Raw genomic sequence first — 18,912 nt, 5'->3', positions numbered from 1 at the left:
ACTCTACATTGTCCTCGAAGACCATTCGGAAGCTGCAGCTGGTACAGAATGCAGTGGCATGGGCAGTGTTGGCATGTCTCATTATGCCTGTGTGACCTCACTGCTCTGCGATTGGTTACCAGTTGGCTTCCAGGTACAATTCAAGATGCTGGTTATCACTTATAAAGCCCTTCAAGGCATAAGGCCTGGTAATTTGAGAGACCATCTATCTCTGACTATTTCTGCTCATTCAGTATGACTGGGCAGAGCGGGCATGCTCTGGGTCTCATCAATTAAGCAGTGTCAGGTGGCATATAAATTTAATAAATTATTATTATTAGTGTATGCTTGTAGGACCCAGGAAGCATGTCTTCTCTGTCACAATGCGTTGGCTCTGGAATAATATCCACCCAGAGATCCAGATGGCTCCCACCCTGATAATGTTCAGGAAGCTATTAAAGAGTCAGCTATTCTCCAGCCTCTGGGGTAGAGTGAAGTTTGAGATCTTGCTGGATGGGTTTTCTTTGATTATATGTTGTTTTGGGGGCCATTCATGATTCCTTTTTATGGTTTGTATTTTATACTTTTAATTGTAAGCTCCCAGAGTCATTGGGGGTCAGGTGGGCTATAAATTGTATAAATAGGTAAATGGGAGGTTACCATGGTAGATAGTACTGCAAGCCACTGAGAGATCCACAGTATCTGCCCATTCAGGTCCCAACAGATGCTGGGACATCGACCAATGCTGTTCCTGTCCCTGCATCTGCTGGGATCATTTTGGATATTATAATTTGTTCCACTGTGGAGCTAGGTTAGAATCGAGTAGGTGCAAAGTTAATTTGTTTACATTTTTATTAACCCAGTTCTGTTCTGGTTTGTTATGAGGACGAGGAAGATACAAAATGCTTCCTTCATCTGGATCCACATTTGTCCTCATGTGTTGTGGACATATAAATAGTATATTGGAAGAGCATTCTAATATGGCATTCATCTCAATGGATTAATGGCCACTTTCAAAAGTATCTCTTTTACCTAGATTAAGTCTTTCCCTTTTTATGGTAAGGTTGGAGTTAAATCATCCTGAAGCTCATTTTTTTTCACTTGCATATAAACATGGTCATAATCTAAATTATGGCTTGCCATAAAACAATTTTGTAAAAGTAAGAAAGGTCTTGGAACAATACTAAGCAAAACAATGCCTGCTAAAAGTGATCATCCACACAAAAGGTCATATCCAAGGTCTAAAAAATGAGTAAAAGTCAAACTTTTTTTTTTTTTTTTGCTTTTTTGCAAGAGTTCACCTGCAAGATTAAAGAAATTGACATGAAGATCACCGACCTTCTGGCAGTGTTGCTGGCAATGTAGTCATTTTATTTATTTATTGTTTTGATTATCTGTTTTCTGTTCACTGACCACTTACAATTAAGTGGTTTTTTTCCCTATAATCATATACTACCTGCATAAACCTTGGATCCAGTACTGCAGATAGACAATATTGTTTCAAATTTTATAAGGTAGTTCTTGGTTCAAAACATGAAACCAATAAATGTGAAAATGTCCATTTTACCATAAACCTGTATTCAAAAAGTCATGTTCTGAAGTCAATTTATAAATGTATATTTATATATATTCAAATAAATATTTCAATAGGTATTTAAATAGACTTCTTTGGGCAGAATCTTTTAAATAAATATTAATGCAGAAATGGTATAGAATAGACTAATTGATAAAAAGTTATAAAATAACCATGGAGTTGAAGCTGACTGATTCCTTACCATAGTGGTATTGTTTTCCAATTTAGCCTAAGATCTAAAAATAGCTATGTCCTTTAATATAAAAGCAACTGTTTGATAAGGGGAAAAAAGAGAGAAAATTTTAGTAGCAGAGAGAAAAGTAAAGTAAGTAAGGATTATCTGAATCAACTATAGCTTTTCCTTTTATACATAAAATATTCTGTGCTTTAACTATCATGTCCATGCTAATGCTGTAACCCTACAGTCCCGAGGATGCTTGGCCTCAGGACGCTGTCCCAGGAACCATGGGACTGGTCAGTTTTGTTGAGTTGACCCTGGATGAAATCTTTGAGTTCATTTAATGGGGGCTTTAGTATAGAATATGTGTGAATAGAATCAAGCCCATTAAAAATATCTAGAGACACACGTGAGAAGCAACAAAGACTTTGTCTTGAGGAAGTAGCAATGTGATCAGGAGTTGGAGGATATTACTATCAGTTCCTTGTCATGTCTGGAGGACTCCCTCTTAGCTTCTCTGTTAGCCTCTGTGGCTAGCCCTGATGCATGGAGGATTTCAGAGGGAACTTGGAGTTGTCCTGAGGCTCTGTTGCATGGTTCCACTGAGGCTGTTCTCACTGCTTGGAATGAGAGGGCGACAGTGGCTTTGGCTTGGATTGTGCCTATGCAGACTCTCTGTGTGTGCAGATCCTGAAAGATCACCTGATTTTCAGAAGACTTCTGAAAGATGTAAAAGCATAAAAGTCACCTAGAGTGTCACTTGGAGGAAAGCAAAGAACAGGTGGCAGTTGTGGCTAGGAAGGCCTTTGCACAGCTTCATGTTGTGTGCCAATTGCACCCACTCCTGGATCATGAGGCTTTGTTCACATTTACTCATACCCTGGTCACCTCCTGAATGGACTATTGTAACACGGTCAACATGGACTGCCCTTGAAGAGCATCCAGAAACTTCAACTGGTACAAAATGTGGCAGTGCAGGCAGTTATGTGTGCCCCTAGAATGGCACACATTACACCTTTGCTCTGTGAGCTGTATTGGTTGCCAGTTTGCTTCTGGGTTCAGTTCAAAGTGCTGGTTTTGATCCTCAAAGCCTACACGGCATGGGACCAGGTTTTTTGAGGGACCTCCTCTTCCCAATTACATCTAGCTATCCCATCAGGTCCAGCAAGAGGGGCATGTTATGGGTTCCATCTGTTAAAGAGTTCCATCTGATGGGACCCAAGAGGTGGGCCTTTTCTGCCATGGTACCTGCCGTCTGGAACATCACTCCCCCTGAGGTGACATTAGCCCTGACCCTATTGGCATTTAGGAAATCCCTCAAAACCTGGTTCTTTCAACAGGCTTGGGGGTCCCAAGAAAATAGGGAGCCTGCAAAGTGGCTACACTGTGTGTAGGATGCTATTATATTCTCCATGAATGCTTCTCTGAGAGAGTATGGCTCCATCATTTTAGGGAAGGTTGTTGGGAAGGTAGATCTTGGAGGAAGTGGATTATCTGGACACTTTTTAGTCAGGTTTTAGATGGGGTAATAGTGCTGAGACAGCACTGATTACTCTTGTCAACCTTTGAGGTCTTCTCAACCTCCTAACCTCTTAGGATAGGAGTGGTGCATGGCACAGGACCAGGTTATTTGTGGGACTCCCTGTCTCCCTTTGTTTCTGCTCATTCCTCCAGATCTGGCATGGTAGGCACACAGCTCCCCTTTTGGGAGGTTGGGTTGTTAACTTTGGTACTGGAGCACTGAGCATGGGTTGTTTTTTTGATAGACTCGCATTTCTAATTTGCCACTGTTTCCTCTGCTGATGAGGATATCCAGGAAGGATAGTGTGTTATTGTTTTCTTTTTCCCTTGTGAAATTTGTTCCTTTGAAGATGTTGTTGATTGATTTGTGTGTTTTCTCTAGTTTTCCTTTTTTATTATGACAAAGATGTCTACATACCTGATCCATATTTTTGGTTTTGTGGAAGTGCTATAGTTTCTAGATGCTGCATTACAGTCTCTGCTATGAGTCCTGAGAGTAGTGATCCCATGGGTGTTCCTCTGATTTATTGGTATATTTGTACTGAAAGTAGATAGTGAGGCAGAGGTTGATGAGGACCATGATGCAACAATCCAGAACACCAGAAAAAGGAAACAGACCACTTATGCTACAAAATTGATACCCACGAAACTTTATCAATAAGTGCCTGACCACTCAACCCACTACAGCACAACCAATACAAGCTATGAAAAGGATAACACTACCATACATCAAAAACATCTCAGACACAACCAACAGACTATTACAATCACACAATATCATCGTAGCATACAAACCAACTAAAGCCCTCCAAAACATCTTAAGTAAACCAAATACCCAGTAGCCCAAAAAGAAAAATCAGGAGTCATCTACAACATACAGTGTAAGGACTGTAACAGTCACTATGTAGGACAGACAGGCAGAAGACTATCAGAGTGCATCCATGAACACCAACTAGCAGTAAGAAGATACAGTGAAAACTCCTTAATCTCACAACACACTGACAGACTCAATCATAGTTTCAGCTGGGAAACTGTGAGCATCCTAGACAAAGCTAAATCCAAAAATACTAGGGAATTTCTGGAAGCTTGGCATTCAGGCAAATCAGGCAGAGTGCAGAGATAAACCCCATTTACACACCATTCAAAAGAGAAAATAAAAAAGCTAGGAAGGAAACAAAAAGACCAGATCACATCCTCTCCAGCAGCCCACACCTAGACAAGCAGGGATCAACACGAGACAAACAATCAAGCAGAAAACAATATCCTAATCAAGGAACTACCAAGAAGAAAACCACACCTCCACCAGCAGGGCAAGCTACTGTATATAAACAAGGAGCAAACCCCACACTCACTAGCACTGATGATGCTACCTAGTTGGGTAATGAAACCTCTGCAAGCAAACAACGAAGCTCAGAGAGGACCAAGGACTCCACAGTTCAACCCTGAACTACATATATTCTCCTCTATTGGAACTGTTATCTGTCTCTAAGGTTGGGTGTTCCTCACCTTATGGTAGCAAAGACTGTTCAGAAGGTGGTCCAGGTAGTGTTGAAAATCAACGTGCATAGAAATGAGGGCCATAATTTTTCAAATTCATCAATCTAATGTGCAGCCTCCATAACTAGGGAAATCTCTATGCTGTAAAAAGTTACCCTCTAGCCATGCAAAACAATACAAGGGTAACAAGGCTAGCATATTCATTCCTGCTTCTCCTGAATGTGCATAAACTATTGCTACTTTCTATATGGCATAGAGAAGGCTTTAGTTAATTAAGTTTCTTTTTCCACTTCCAGTCAGCTAGAGAGTGTTCATGGTTTTGCGTGTAAGTAGGTTATGTCATCTCTGTTTGAGTAAGAGTACAACTATTATGAGGGAACTGAACTGCAGTGGAATTGAAAATGTGAAAATACAGTCAACCTGAAATCAAAAGCAATGAGAATTTGGATAAATATCCCCCAAAATGTGGATAAAACTATTTGAAATTTCAGTTTTTCCTGTGATAGCCTTTAATGTTTCAAGTAAAATATTGCTGCTGCTGCATTGGGCAGCAAATCTAGCAGAATGTTGTGAAAAGGCAAACTCCCTGTCTAAGGAGACTACATTATGGAAAGAAATTATTAAATCACACCAACACCTTAATTAGAATGCAAAATCATTCTGAAAGACATTGGAAAAGTTGAAAGCAACCCTTGGAAAGGTCAATGAAAGCCAAGAAGGGAATCTAAAAACATATGCAGTGTTCAAATAAAATAAATGTTTCATAAAAAGCAATCATAGCTGTGTTGATCTAAGAAAATAAAATCCACAGTTGGGCAAAACATTAATAGGACCAAAGAAAATAATCCAAAAAATGTGCAAACTTCTGGGTTCTCATTCCATCAGACAAAAAAAAAAGCCACAGATGGGAATAAGCAAGATAGGCCCCAAATTAATCAGATGTTATAGATGTGACATTTGCAGTTTTTCATCATTTTGAGAATGGTGGTAATGGAAACCTGGAGAGGTGGTGTGGAAGCCTCCCTTTTGTAGTCCAAGAGCTCACCCAGAGTGGTGGTGGGAGGACAACAATTTCAGCCTTTTTGCATGCAGGGGAATTTAAGGGGTTTTAAAGGGGAAAATGAGTTTTTAAGCCTTGCAAATGTTTAAGGCATTCATTTCACATTTCATCCTTTTGAAACTCCTAACCCTGCTCCCAGAACTGGTCCTAATCCTGCCTACTTTATGGGTATGGCCACCCCAATAAGTGCAGCACTCAAGTTGATGGATATTTTGTACCCCTTTAGAAGACTGAATGCATTTGTTAGAAGGTATAATTGGTACCAGGTTTGAACTAGTATTCAGGAACAAAGAAAATGCAGCTTCCTTGCCCTCCCTCTGGGCTTTGAAAATGCAAAGGCTATTATCCGTCAAACCATTTCTTGATTAGAATTTGACCAAAGGTCTTCCCAAGCAGTAATCAGGAACAAAACTACTTAAATGGAAAATAGATAGGTTTATCTTTTTAAGTGTACCATGTTTCATTCCTAGGGAAATAATGGCAGATATTAACCAAGAAGTATGAATTCAATTATTTCACATTATGATTCCTTTCACAGTCTGCTCTGGAGAGGAATAACAGGCTACTTTGTGTTTTCAGATCAATGTTATTACATGGTGAAGGACGAAGCAATCACACTAAAACTAGCTACCACATGACTCCTATGCAGCTTACCACTACCCAAAGATTGCCCAGCCTTTATTACAAGCTAGATTAAATTAGATATTTTTGCACTAAAAGCAAAGTAAAAATTGCTTTATTTAATACTGCTAAAGAGGTTCAGATTCAATTGACATCCCAAAACATAAGGTTTTGTGGCTAAAGTGCACACACACACACACACTATTGATTGGTAGAGTGCTCTGTGTAAGAGAATTTGTCACATCAATAGCAACTGAAAAATACTCAGGAGCTGTAATGTGGTTTAAATGAGCAGTTACCACATCAATATAACAAGCATTTTCCGTGTTAGGCAGTAGGAACCTTTTTGCAAGCTGGTATTTGTTCTATGATAAAGAATGACAACTATTTTACAATGAATTTTGCTTTTTTAAGCAATCTCAAAATGGCTTAAAACTATCTTAAACATAGTAAAATCCCTGGTGAAAGCAGACATAATATATGTCAAAAACATGCCTGCACGCATAGACCATTTTCATCCAAGATCTACTTAACCTTGGAGTAGAGTTAGATAAAAGGCCCTGGTTAATATTTCTCACTTCATTCACAATTTTTTTGATGGGAGCAATTAAAAGAAAGGATGCTGATTCTAGCTATGATTTTCAAAATGATGACATACACCAAAGTTGAGTAAACATTGGTGCATTGGTCTTTCCGTTTCCAAGGGGTCAGGCTGGTGATCATTTCTTAGAGTTATAGAAAAACTACCTAGGTCCCTTGTTAACTGTATCATCTCATGGAAAAGGCCTCAACCACATACTCTGCTATATCTTCCAAAAAGCATTGGGTTGCCCTGGTTCTCACTGTAAATAGTAACGATTTGTAAGATAGCTTCAGGACAGCATGGCAGTGTCAAACTCTCTCTCTCTCTCTCTCTCTCTCTCTCTCTCTCTCCCTCCCTCCCTCTCTCTCTCGTGTGTGTGTGTATGTATGTGCATGTGAGGAAGGAAGGAAGGAAGGAAGGAAGGAAGGAAGGAAGGAAGGAAGGAAGGAAGGAAGGAAGGAAGGAAGGAAGGAAGGAAGGAAGGAAGGAAGGGCTGTTACAAAATTTATATAACAAATAGCAATATATTAAGGAGCCAGTATAGTCAAGGCAGCTGCAAACATCACAAACTACCTGTCTAGAAATAATTATATCGTTTGTAGCCTATCAAGGAGCTTCTTCATTGTTGATCCCAGGCTTTGGAAATCCCTATTCAAAAGATTAGGCTACATCTCTTTCCCTTATTCTTTCACCAAATAAAAGCAAAATATCTATTTAGATAGATGATGTACTTTTTTTTGGTTTTATAGTATGTTTTAATGTGTTTCGTAATTTTAGTTGTGTTTTAATTTTATCACTTAACCTTTTCCTTGTTAGCCACCTTGAGCTCCATCTGTTGGTGGAAGGATAATCTGCACATTTCCCTTTTTTCAAAAAAAAATTACGTTGGAACAATAACTGAAATTTTCCTTGGCTGTTGACTTTTAAAAGTTTTCTAAAAGTTTCCATTACTTTTAGAAGTAATGGAAATAAATATATGAAAGGCAATAGCTAGAGGCAGCTTCTGCTGACATCTTCTACATGTAAACTTCTAAGAAGGATCTTGTTGACTGCTATAGGAAACAGAATGTGAAAGCAAATCAGCCTTTTCTCTAAATCCATGGGAATTTTAAAACATATTTTTCTTAATTATCAGTATTAATTTCAATAGACAATTCAGTTCTTAAAGTAGACCAGATTTCCCAAGCCTCATGCCCTCTATATCTAATGGTCTGCAACTCTTACAGTTCTATAACTAGCATAGTCAAAGATCATTCTGGAATAGCTGGAAGGCACCAGCCTGAGAAGGCTTGTTTAGAAACACAATCACAAATTTGTGATGTTTACAGTTTGTTGGTTACAGTGTCCCTGGATTGGCCTACCAATCCCAATGTTATCCCCATCCTTGGGGATCCAAGTTGACCTCATTCCCAGACCATAATTTATGCAGTCTTAATGTGAGAATATCTCATCCTGATAAGTCTAGCACTGGTTATTAAAACAATCCACAGATGCAGACTGCCCCATCTTCCAAAAAGAAATCCTTTGCATGAAAAAGCAGATGCGAGTTTGCTGTGTTAGAGTACTTCTATATAGATTTCTTATCTGAAAGCAGAAAACCACTAGAATTGTTCTATTGCCCCTTAACCTTTCTTCTAATAAATATTATTAATCGAAGCCTATAGAGACTTGTTCTTTATGTTTTCAGTCCAGATTATTAGGAGGGGAATCTGACTTTTAGTTTGCTTTTTTCCATACCACAAAATACTCAACAGCTGCAAAACATGATGAGGGAATGAAGTGATTCAGGATAATCCATATTTAACCCTGGCAGATATTTCTACTGCTATAGGAAGGACTAGATTCTATTAAAGAAAGGCTTGTCAATATTATGGCTGAGAGACAGGCAGCTTAATAGGACTTCCCAAAGCTGAACTGGGTGCTTATCTGGTGTTTCCTGTGTCTAAATATAATGCTCTACCCATAGTATGATTCCCTCTTCCCATGTTGCCTTTTCTTCAAATAACTGATTTTCATTCACATTCTGGAAAAGCCACGTGTGTGCGCTGGTAAATTCTGAAAAAACTGAAGTGAAATTTCAGAGTATCAAGATACCTTTAGGATAACTGATTATTTTCTGATGACTAATAGGCAATTACTATGGTAATTCAGTAATACAAGAGCAAGATATCAGAATGAGAAATTATAGGCAGCTATTCCAAACTCATTTCTATGGTAACAAAAAGAAATGGACATTAAATAGCAGTTATACTGTGCTTGTACTTGGTAATTATAGATTTTTTATGCTCAGAAAATATAAATGCATTTATTCATAGTCTTGTGATTATTTAGTTTTGTACACTCTAAGGTGCTACATAAATAATAATGATAACATATATACTAATAAATACCTAATAGGAAAAAAGGCCCATCAAGAACTTTGTTTTGTCATCCTTACTTGATATTCTCCTTTCTAACTTAATATAAATTATTGCTTGTACATGAAATGAAATGAAATGAAATGAAATGAAATGAAATGAAATGAAATGAAATGAAACTAAAACTTGGATTAAGCAGAGAAAAAGGCTTGCTACAGAGGTGAGCGTCCATCCTCAGCAATGGAAGCTCCTTGGATGATTTTGGCCCAGTCACTCTCTTACAGTCTAATCAAACTTGTAGGGTGGTTCATGTGAGAATAAAATGAAAGATCCCCACGTGAGCCGCCTTGAGATTCTGAAGACAAGGCGGAAACTAAATCCAATCCAATAAAATAGAATACTAAGTTTGCCAATACTTTGCTACAATATACATGGCACATTGTGATGGGATCTGAATGCATCTGTAATTGGATTACAGGTAGTCCTCACTTAACATCCATTTGTTCACCAACTGTTAGAAGTTACGATGATGCTGAAAAAATAAACTTGCAACCAGTCCTTGAACTTACAACCATCACAGCACCCCTATGGTCATGTGATAAAAAATTGAGCCAGCCTGAATTTATGACACCCCCCCCCCCCCTACAGCTGACCTTCGATGTCTTCGCCTGCCTTCCCTCCCCGGGCTCACCATCCTGGCCATGCGCAGGGAGGCACTGCAGTTCTGGGTCTTCTTGCTGCACTGCAGGTCTGGGGCTGCTTCACTCTTGCACACCCTCCCCCACCTGGCAGCAGCCATCCCCATTCCCACCACGCCACACCAGCCAGCTGGACACCCTTGCGTACCTTCCCCCATCCTCCTGCGCTTGCCCTGCACCTTGCCTCATCAGCCACCTGTGCATCCTTGCATACCCTCCTCCAGCCCTGCTGCATTTGCGCCACGCCGCACTGGCCACCTGTACACACACATGCACCCTCCCCAAGCCCTGCTGCACTTGCCCTGCACCTCACCGGCCACCCACACACTTTCACACACCCTCCCCCACCTGACAGTAGCCACTTACCTACCTGCTGGCCTGCTTGTGAGCTGTCTGGAAGTTGCAACTTCCTGCTAGCTTCTCCACTGATTTTGGTTGTTGGAAGCTGGCAGGAAGTTGCAATGAGGTTCTTGCTTAACAACCCATGATCTTTGCTTAACAATAGCAACAGGGATTGCTGTCACTAAGCAATGCACTCATGTGACTTCTAGCTTTATGACCACATCGCTTAGCGATGGAAATTCCAATCCCAATTACCGTCATTAACTGAGGATTACCTGAAATCAAAACAAAACAGAATTTTCTGAAGCTACTTAGGTGACAATTCTATATCCTCATACTTGGGACTCGGCTCTGGGGACATAATACAACTGATTTCTGAATACATTTACACAGGACTGCACTTTAAATAGCTAAAGCTTTCTAAACCAATGTTCAGGACATGGTTATTGCTTCTTTAAAGTAAAGAAAAATGAAAAGACAAAGATGAAGTTTGCATGCTGATGATGGGTAACTCCAGATACCAAGTTTTTCCTTCTCCCAACTCTTCTGATTCCATTTGAAAATTCAGTATGGACTGGTTTGTTTTGATTGTTTGCAGATACAGAGATGCTATAAGGACTGGGATGTTTATAAGTCTGTGGAGCTCCCTGAAGATGGTATTCAGCACATGCTCTCCCTGACATTTTGAGCATAGAATATGGTCAGAAAATTCATGATTCCTTGCTGATTAGATAGTGAATGCCTCGCCCCTCACCTTTTCACCTTAAGATACACCCAAGTGTCAGCCATTATATTAAAGTATTGACTAAAAGAGAAATGGTGGAGTTGATGTGCAGAGAAGGAGAAAGAGAAAGGGAAGAATAGGGGCCTGGTTTGTAGTTAGCAATGATTAGTTTTAAGGTCAGTGCAGCAACTGTAATGTGAATTATAAAGTAAAGGGGCTAGTAGTAGGAAAGAGAAGTTGGAATATCTAAGCCTATAATGTGCTTCCAATCTTCTAGCTACAACCTTCTTAGATTTGCTATTAGCAGCTATCAAACTTCCTATGTAATTCCTATGTAACTTAGAAATAAAACCAAAATCCCAGCCCCTAGATTTCAATAAAAGCAAAAATTAAAAGTGGATCCAATTCCATACAACAGAAGAAAAAACCGAGGCACTTCTCTTCTACAGTATGAAGTTGAATTTGTTAACATTGGTTCTCCATCATTTCTCCCCAACTAATTGGGCACATTGAGTACTTCCTAAGAATAAGTCTAGCAAATGACTGCCTGGAGCAACCTCCTAGCAGGGCATTTGCTCATCAGTATTCACTGTCTCTACCAGAACGTAAAGAAGGAGAAAGCACATTCTCCCAAGAGCATGTAAAGAACAGATAAAAGGGGAATAGTGACTCAGAAAGAAAGGAAAGGCTCACAACTCCACAAAAGGTTTTACCTCTTGCAGATTCCTCACCTAAGGATTGTATTATTTCCACATACAAACAAAAGGATTCTGAATTATTATTATCATTATTATTTTAGTTATCGCTGTCTAGAAGGCTTACTACCCAATAGTAAATTCACTGCTAGCTAGGAAAAGTTTGGACTCTTTCTATTTTCTTTTTCTTCTTCCTTTTTGCTGAAGGTTTCAGGTTGGACATGGAGGGCATTATTATTCTCCCTTTGTGAAACCGCCTTTAGAGGAACAAAATCTCTGAGCAACATACCAGACTGACTTGTGCACCAGGGTTTTACATATTTATTTGCCGGCTTATTTCCCACACTTGGCTGACATTGTTTCCATGTTTACTGCCCTGGGAAAATACAGTTTTTTCTGCCTAGGAAAAGAAATAAAATAGACCAACTCAAAACAAAAGTGAGCTGGATCTTAAATTGGATGACTGGAAGGTTCTACTCCAAATTAGGTGGGATGGCTAACACTGCAAACCACAACAATAAAATTCAAAATGATCTTGATAGATCAGATAAGTGAGTTAAAAATTCCTTCTTTTCCCTGGCTTGCAACCACACCTGCATGTACAGTAGCATATGAATAAAATCAACCAGATTTAGTTAGGAACAGAGAAGTTGAAACTTGTTTTCATTTTTCTAATAGAGAAAGCTCCCAAGCAACTGAAATACCCCCTTTATTTTAACAAGAGAAACCAGGTGTGCGAAGGGCTAGGCCACTTTTTTTCCCCAGGTGGTTTGGATTCCCCCTTCCCCCCAGACTTGTCAGTCTTCTTGGAAAGGAGGTTCCCCATCCACACATACAGTGGGGGTGTATAAACATTGATAAGTCTCTCCCCATGACATTGTTTCAGAACCAAGGGAGTTCATCTCACACCAGTTCCAGGACAAAAGGTTTGTCTAGTAAGTCCTGAGAAAGGATATCATAGCATTCTTCAGACACTAAAGGTTTGCTCAACAGAAGAAAGCCATGATCTGTGCATTACCTCTCCCTGAATGCTGGATATGGAATAACAGTTATTAAATAATAGGAAAGCAAATTCTGGTTGAGGTTAGAAAAACTTTTTAACAGAGCACTTTGACTAAGGCACACATTACCTGGAGAGATGGCAGGGTTCACTTTTTTACCTTTAAGAAAAACATTTGTTGGGGATGCTTTAACTTGGACTCCTGTGCTGAGCAGCTGGTGTAACTTGATTGCCTAATGACCCCGTCCAACTCTGTGATTCCTGGGAAATCCATACCAAATCAAATGCCTTTTGCGCCATTTCCTTGCATTCACTCTCTCCACTATTCTTCTGCATCTAATTGCCTCCTGTCTCAGAGGCTTTCTTCCCATTTATTCTGTTCTAATATGGTTATTGGGCAACTATTGTCTATGATTAAGTGGATGAAAAGGACTCTTAGAAAAGTTAGGCTCCTCTATTGCTGTTGTTTGAAATCACCTGCTGAGCATTGGGTGGGGGTGGGGGGTTCCAGCCCCACTATCTCTGAGTGTCATAGTAGCATATAGAGATATACAGAAACAGAACTTCCCCTAGTTTCAGGCTTGAGATGCGACAAGCCCTTGTGCTGTAATTAACATATATATTTTACTTCCCCAGTATGTATCACTGTCACAACAAATAAGTGAAAGCAATAATGAAAGAGTGTGGAACAGAGCAGAAGCTGTTCACTGTTGATTCTGACTATACAAGCTCTCAGAAGGAATAGAGTGTGTGTGTTTTGCTACTGTCTTGTCACAGAATTTCAAGGGTGCTTCAGCAGAGATCTGCCACTATTAAGAAGCATATTACCTTCCATGCCATCTGGGGGGTCTCTCATCTCTGCAAGGTGAGAATGACAAATTGGAACTAATCTAAGTTGAAGATGGCATCATTACAGCCATCTTGCCTGCAGGAACAGTTGTCACTCTTTCAGCTACATGGTGACAAGTTTAGAGCAAGCTTGGGATAAAGGAGAGTTCAACCCTGGCTCCAAGATGTGCAGTTTTTAAATCAAGAGTATTTTGTTGTGTTTCTTTGGCTGATCTATTGTTGCTGTAGTTATCACAAAACATCTACAAGATAATAATGCTAAACTGCTAGGAAATGTTGAAAGAGAAAGTCTGAAGAAAACAACTTCTTCCTTGAAGTGTAGCAGTCATGAAAGATTATGGAAAGAGGTTTATTTGAGCATTTCGCTGGTAGAAACCCCTTTCATCAGCCTGATCACTTTAAGTCTATTTTCATAATTATATGTGGTCCATTGCAAATCATAGATTGCACTTTCCCTTCAGCAGTTCAGGCCTGAGCCATGCACATGACTTCCAATGGTCTCAAATTAAGTTCCTTTTTTTGCTTTTTGAGCCCAGATCATAAAATATTATAGCAATTTATAATATATAAATTATACATGTATTACATTGTAATCTGTTGTTTCTTAAACGGTCAGCTCTCATTCTTTGGGTGTCCAACAATCAACCTTCTATCATCAGTACAGGCATGTCATTTGTCATTATCCAGTTTCAGTGAATACCACAGAAGAACAGGGATATTCACAAACGGTGAATTTTTTATTTAGAAAAAACAAAACAAAACTTCTATTTCATTGCTCTAAACAATCATCCCAACAGTTGGTTCACAGCTCTCAGCATAAAGACGTTACACTTGTATTATTAAACTCAAGTCCTGCAGATTATCTCGCAAGACTTCTATCACTGGGAAATCCTTATAAAATGATATACTTTTTGCTCCATTTCTTTGAGGATCAATTTTTTGGCATGAACCAATTCTCGGTAATACTCCAAGTATTAGTGCTCATTATTGTTATTATATTCAACTGTTCATTGTGCATTAGAACTGAACCAGGTTATTTTTAATTCTGTATTACAAAAACTGCCCCTATGCAATAGGCTCAAAAACAGTCAGAGAAACGGGCATAGAATTTATAGAATTCTGCTTCTATGCAAGAATTGGCACTCCCAAGAATCTCCCCAAAGTAATAATTTCATAGTACAGTGATGCACATTAAACGTAAGGACAGTATTCAAATTTGCCATGAATGACATTTTAAATGATGTTCCTAACAACTTCATAACTGCTAGAAATGGTGTAACTGACTTACTTTGTCACAAATAGTGTTGCTATATAATTTAGTTTAGTGAGGATACTTCTCACACACAAAAATGACAGATCTAGAAACAATGGAATTAGGAATTGTAAATCACCCTGAAGCCCCATTTTATCTGAGTTTTAGAATTCACATTTCAAACTTTGACTCTCAAACAGAGTAAAAGTCAAGTCTCCTTCAAGTCACACTTGTGGCTTTAGAGACTTAATTGCAGTTCTCTTAGCAAGTGTATGGAGGTGCTTTACCATTTCCTTCTGGGATGTTTTCAATTTCCCAACCTGGTCTGCAGCCCTGGAATTCTCAGGTCATCTCCCATCCAGTATAAATCAGGTTCAGTATTGCATGGCTTCTAAGCCAAGACAAGGTCAGCAGTTGTTGCCACCTGCTGAGAACTTTAAAATCATCATTATCATCATAAAATTCAACAAAGGAGCCCTTGCTGTGAATTATTTAGTAGCCATGGAATACTCACATTATCAAGATTGTAATATCCTTCTTCCAGTAATAGGCAGCATGGCGTACTATATTCATTTTAAGTTATTAATTACATTAGGCATTTTTGTAAATGATATGGTAGAAATCAAGCAGATCTAATACTTTCCCATCCATTTCGTTAGCAGTCCTTTTAGTTCAGAATGGCAGAACTTCCAGCATCTGATAAACAGGCTAAAATTATGAAGTGCTATTGGTTCAATAATTAAGAAAGTGATATAATTTTCTTTCTGTAATACCTAGTCTCCCAGAGTCATTGACAATGATGGGCCAGATATGTTTGATAAATTCTGGGCTTCTCACTTGCAGTTCACTATTAATTATTATAATCCTGAATACAGAGCAAGAGAGAGAGATAGCAAAAGCTCTGAAGAATACAGAATGGCATATAGGAAAGAAAGTTGCTTGTCTATTTTTACAAATATTGACACATTATTTTCCATATTTCCTATTCTATTCTATTCTATTCTATTCTATTCTATTCTGTTCTGTTCTGTTCTGTTCTGTTCTGTTCTGTTCTGTTCTGTTCTGTTCTGTTGGAATAATAGGCCCATCTCAGAGGCATTTGAGAATATAGAGATCAGAAATAAGAAACTGACCAATTAGCTGAAAGAATGTCACTTCTTCTTCAAAACTTTATATAGGCCTCAGGCTATTTCAAAATGAGAGTCTGTGTCTGAAATAATCAATGCGTCTTTCACAGTTAAAGGTAATCTGTGCAAAAGGTTCTAGCCAAGCCTTTTCCTCAAGGTGTTAGATTTGATATATAGGTGTGATCTGGATGGCATGACAATTAGGTGGATTCATAACTGGATCAAGAAATATACTCAAACAAAGTTCCTCAGTGATGTGTCACCAAACTGGAGTAAAGTATTAAAATCCAGTCATGGGCTGGTTTATTTATTTATTTATGGCTAGGATGAAGAAGTAGAGGGAACACTTATCCAATCTGCAGATAACACCAAAGTGAGTGGGATAGTTAATATGCTACAAGACAGAAATAAATGGGTTTGGTCCACATCAGAATGACTGGGGGGGGGGAAAACCCTTATGCTTTCTGAGAGATACTGTACCTTTTTTCTTGAATGTCTGAAGCTATCCCTTGTACTCATACAATAATCAGAAATGTATGCTGAGTTTTTGAGCTTTGTTCAAGTAGAAGTTGTTATAACATTTATATTTTAAATCAGATTTTCTTTTGCCTTCTGTGTACACTTTACTGGCTTACAAGAGCTCAGGAGCTTACAAGGGGTTTCCAGATCTTTATCTTTTGGTGAGTTTATCCATTCACTTTAACTTAACTATTCAGTGTTAATTGAGAACTTAGTTTTAAAATAAAGATCTGCAGGTCAAATAACACAGAGAGTGGCTGGTGTGGGTCTTCCGGGCTGTGTGGCCGTGTTCTTGAAGTTCTGTGTCCTAACGTTTCGCCAGCACTTGTGACCGGCATCTTCAGAGTGCAGGAGCACAGACAGGAGCAGTTCTCTCTGTGCCCAGGGTGATGTGACCCTTTTGTGGGTATTTATAGAGATCTGGGGAGGGGGGGGAAGCATTATTAAAACCCTCATGGATCATGCCAATCGGATCTGCGAAACCCAATTCCTGAACTCTGAACTTAACCACCTTAATTGGGTCCTACAAGCGAATGGCTACTCCAAGAATGAAATAAAAAGAGCCATCAAACCAAGAAAGCAACATGCGACTGAAGAAGAAAAACAGTCACCCACCAACAAAGTATTTCTGCCCTATATCAAAGGGGTCACAGACCGCATGGGAAAACTGATGGAAAAACACAATTTCCAAACAATCTTCAGAGCCACCAGAAAAGTACAAGAAGTGCTAAAATCAGCAAAAGACAAAAGGGATCCCCTCACCGCCGTAGGAGTATACCGCATACCATGCAGTTGCGGGCAAGTATACATCGGGACCACAAAACGCAGCATCCATACCAGGATAAAAGAACACGAAAGACACTGCAGACTACAGCAACCAGAAAAATCTGCAGTAGCTGAAAAACTGCGCGTGCCCGAAAAGGGTGCGAAGCAACGGAAACCCCGCCTCCTGCGTTCGCCAGCTGGGCTCTGCCCTAGGAAGGAGGCTCTGGCAAACCACTTCCGAAAAACAATTGCCTTGAAAACTGCAAGGACTCATCCAAGCAGTCACTGCAGAGTCGGTAACGACTGAGCGCAGATAAAAAAAAAAAAAAAAATCCCCAGGAAGATACACACAGATTCTGACACCAAAACAAGCAGCCACTCAGTAACCCAACCCCACCCACACACCCCCAATCCCCCCTTCCCCCCCCCGATCTCTATAAATACCCACAAAAGGGTCACATCACCCTGGGCACAGAGAGAACTGCTCCTGTCTGTGCTCCTGCACTCTGAAGATGCCGTTCACAGGTGCTGGCGAAACGTTAGGAAACAGAACTTCAAGAACACGGCCACACAGCCCGGAAGACCCACACCAGCCATCATATGCCGGCCGTGAAAGCCTTCGACAACACAGAGAGTATTTATATCTGTGATTGCTATCTTAGATGAAATGCTTATGATAATTTTCAGCCAAATTATCAAGTTATCATTAATTTGAGTCATATGATGTTAACGTGTTAATTGTGTCTAAGTTTCTTAAAATCTTGCAGTGTAAAAATTATTGAACTTTTTAGTAGCTGTTATTTCACTCTTATAGAAAGGTAATTAGGGAAAGATATAGAATGCCATTTTGAGTAATTATAAAAATAAAAACTGAACAAAAGATGACTAGTTAGGATAAGGAAATTTATAAAATGCAACACAGGATAGAAAAAAATGAGAAAAAAAATTCTGATATTGATTTTTTTCCTATCTTTTGACATCATTCCCCTCATTGATCACATTATATTATGTATGAACAGTGTTGATGTGAGGCAAATTTTCAAAACTGCTGACCTCTCACCACCTTTGGAAAATTGGTTTGGATTTTTTCTGCCTGATTTCAGAGGCAGATGAAATTTACATTCTAACAATTTCATTCTGTGTTTGTAAGCATTTGTTTTCCCATTAATGGAACCATTTGCCATGGTTCCTGTCTCCCTGTATGCTCAGTGATTGCCCAGTTTGAAACAGAAAGAGTAACTACTGTTTAGCTGAAATTCTCTGCACTCAGCTAGTACCTAGCTTGGATTAAACACTGATTGGCTGAAGATGCTCTCTGCAGTATCTAGACTCACATAGTCAACACTAAGCTGAGGGTGTTTAAAATCTGCAGATGAGGAGGACAATATGAGAAATCATGCTATGTTTTAAAGTATTGTAAATGGAATGATGATGAGACAGACTACAAATTCTTATATTCAAAAAATCTAAACAGAAACTTAATCCTTTAGATTTATAGACTTGATCTATGACTTGACCTGGCATTTTCTTATCTCTCTTACATCAGCCTTTTAAAATCCTCTTTCCTATTTT

General features: G+C 39.2%; 1 protein-coding gene across 2 annotated transcripts in view; it reads right to left on the bottom strand.

Annotated features, from left to right (window-relative positions):
* The window catches only part of BEND5 (BEN domain containing 5), a 949,534-nt gene that overhangs the window by 176,511 nt on the left and 754,111 nt on the right, over positions 1 to 18,912 (bottom strand). The gene's annotated exons all lie outside the window — the stretch shown is intronic.

Source organism: Python bivittatus, unplaced genomic scaffold, assembly GCF_059951505.1.
Source record: "Python bivittatus isolate LINGU-HERP-01145 unplaced genomic scaffold, Pbiv_v1 ctg000700_np1212, whole genome shotgun sequence".
NCBI classification, from domain to species: domain Eukaryota; kingdom Metazoa; phylum Chordata; class Lepidosauria; order Squamata; family Pythonidae; genus Python; species Python bivittatus.
This window is presented reverse-complemented; position numbering and strand designations above follow the sequence as displayed.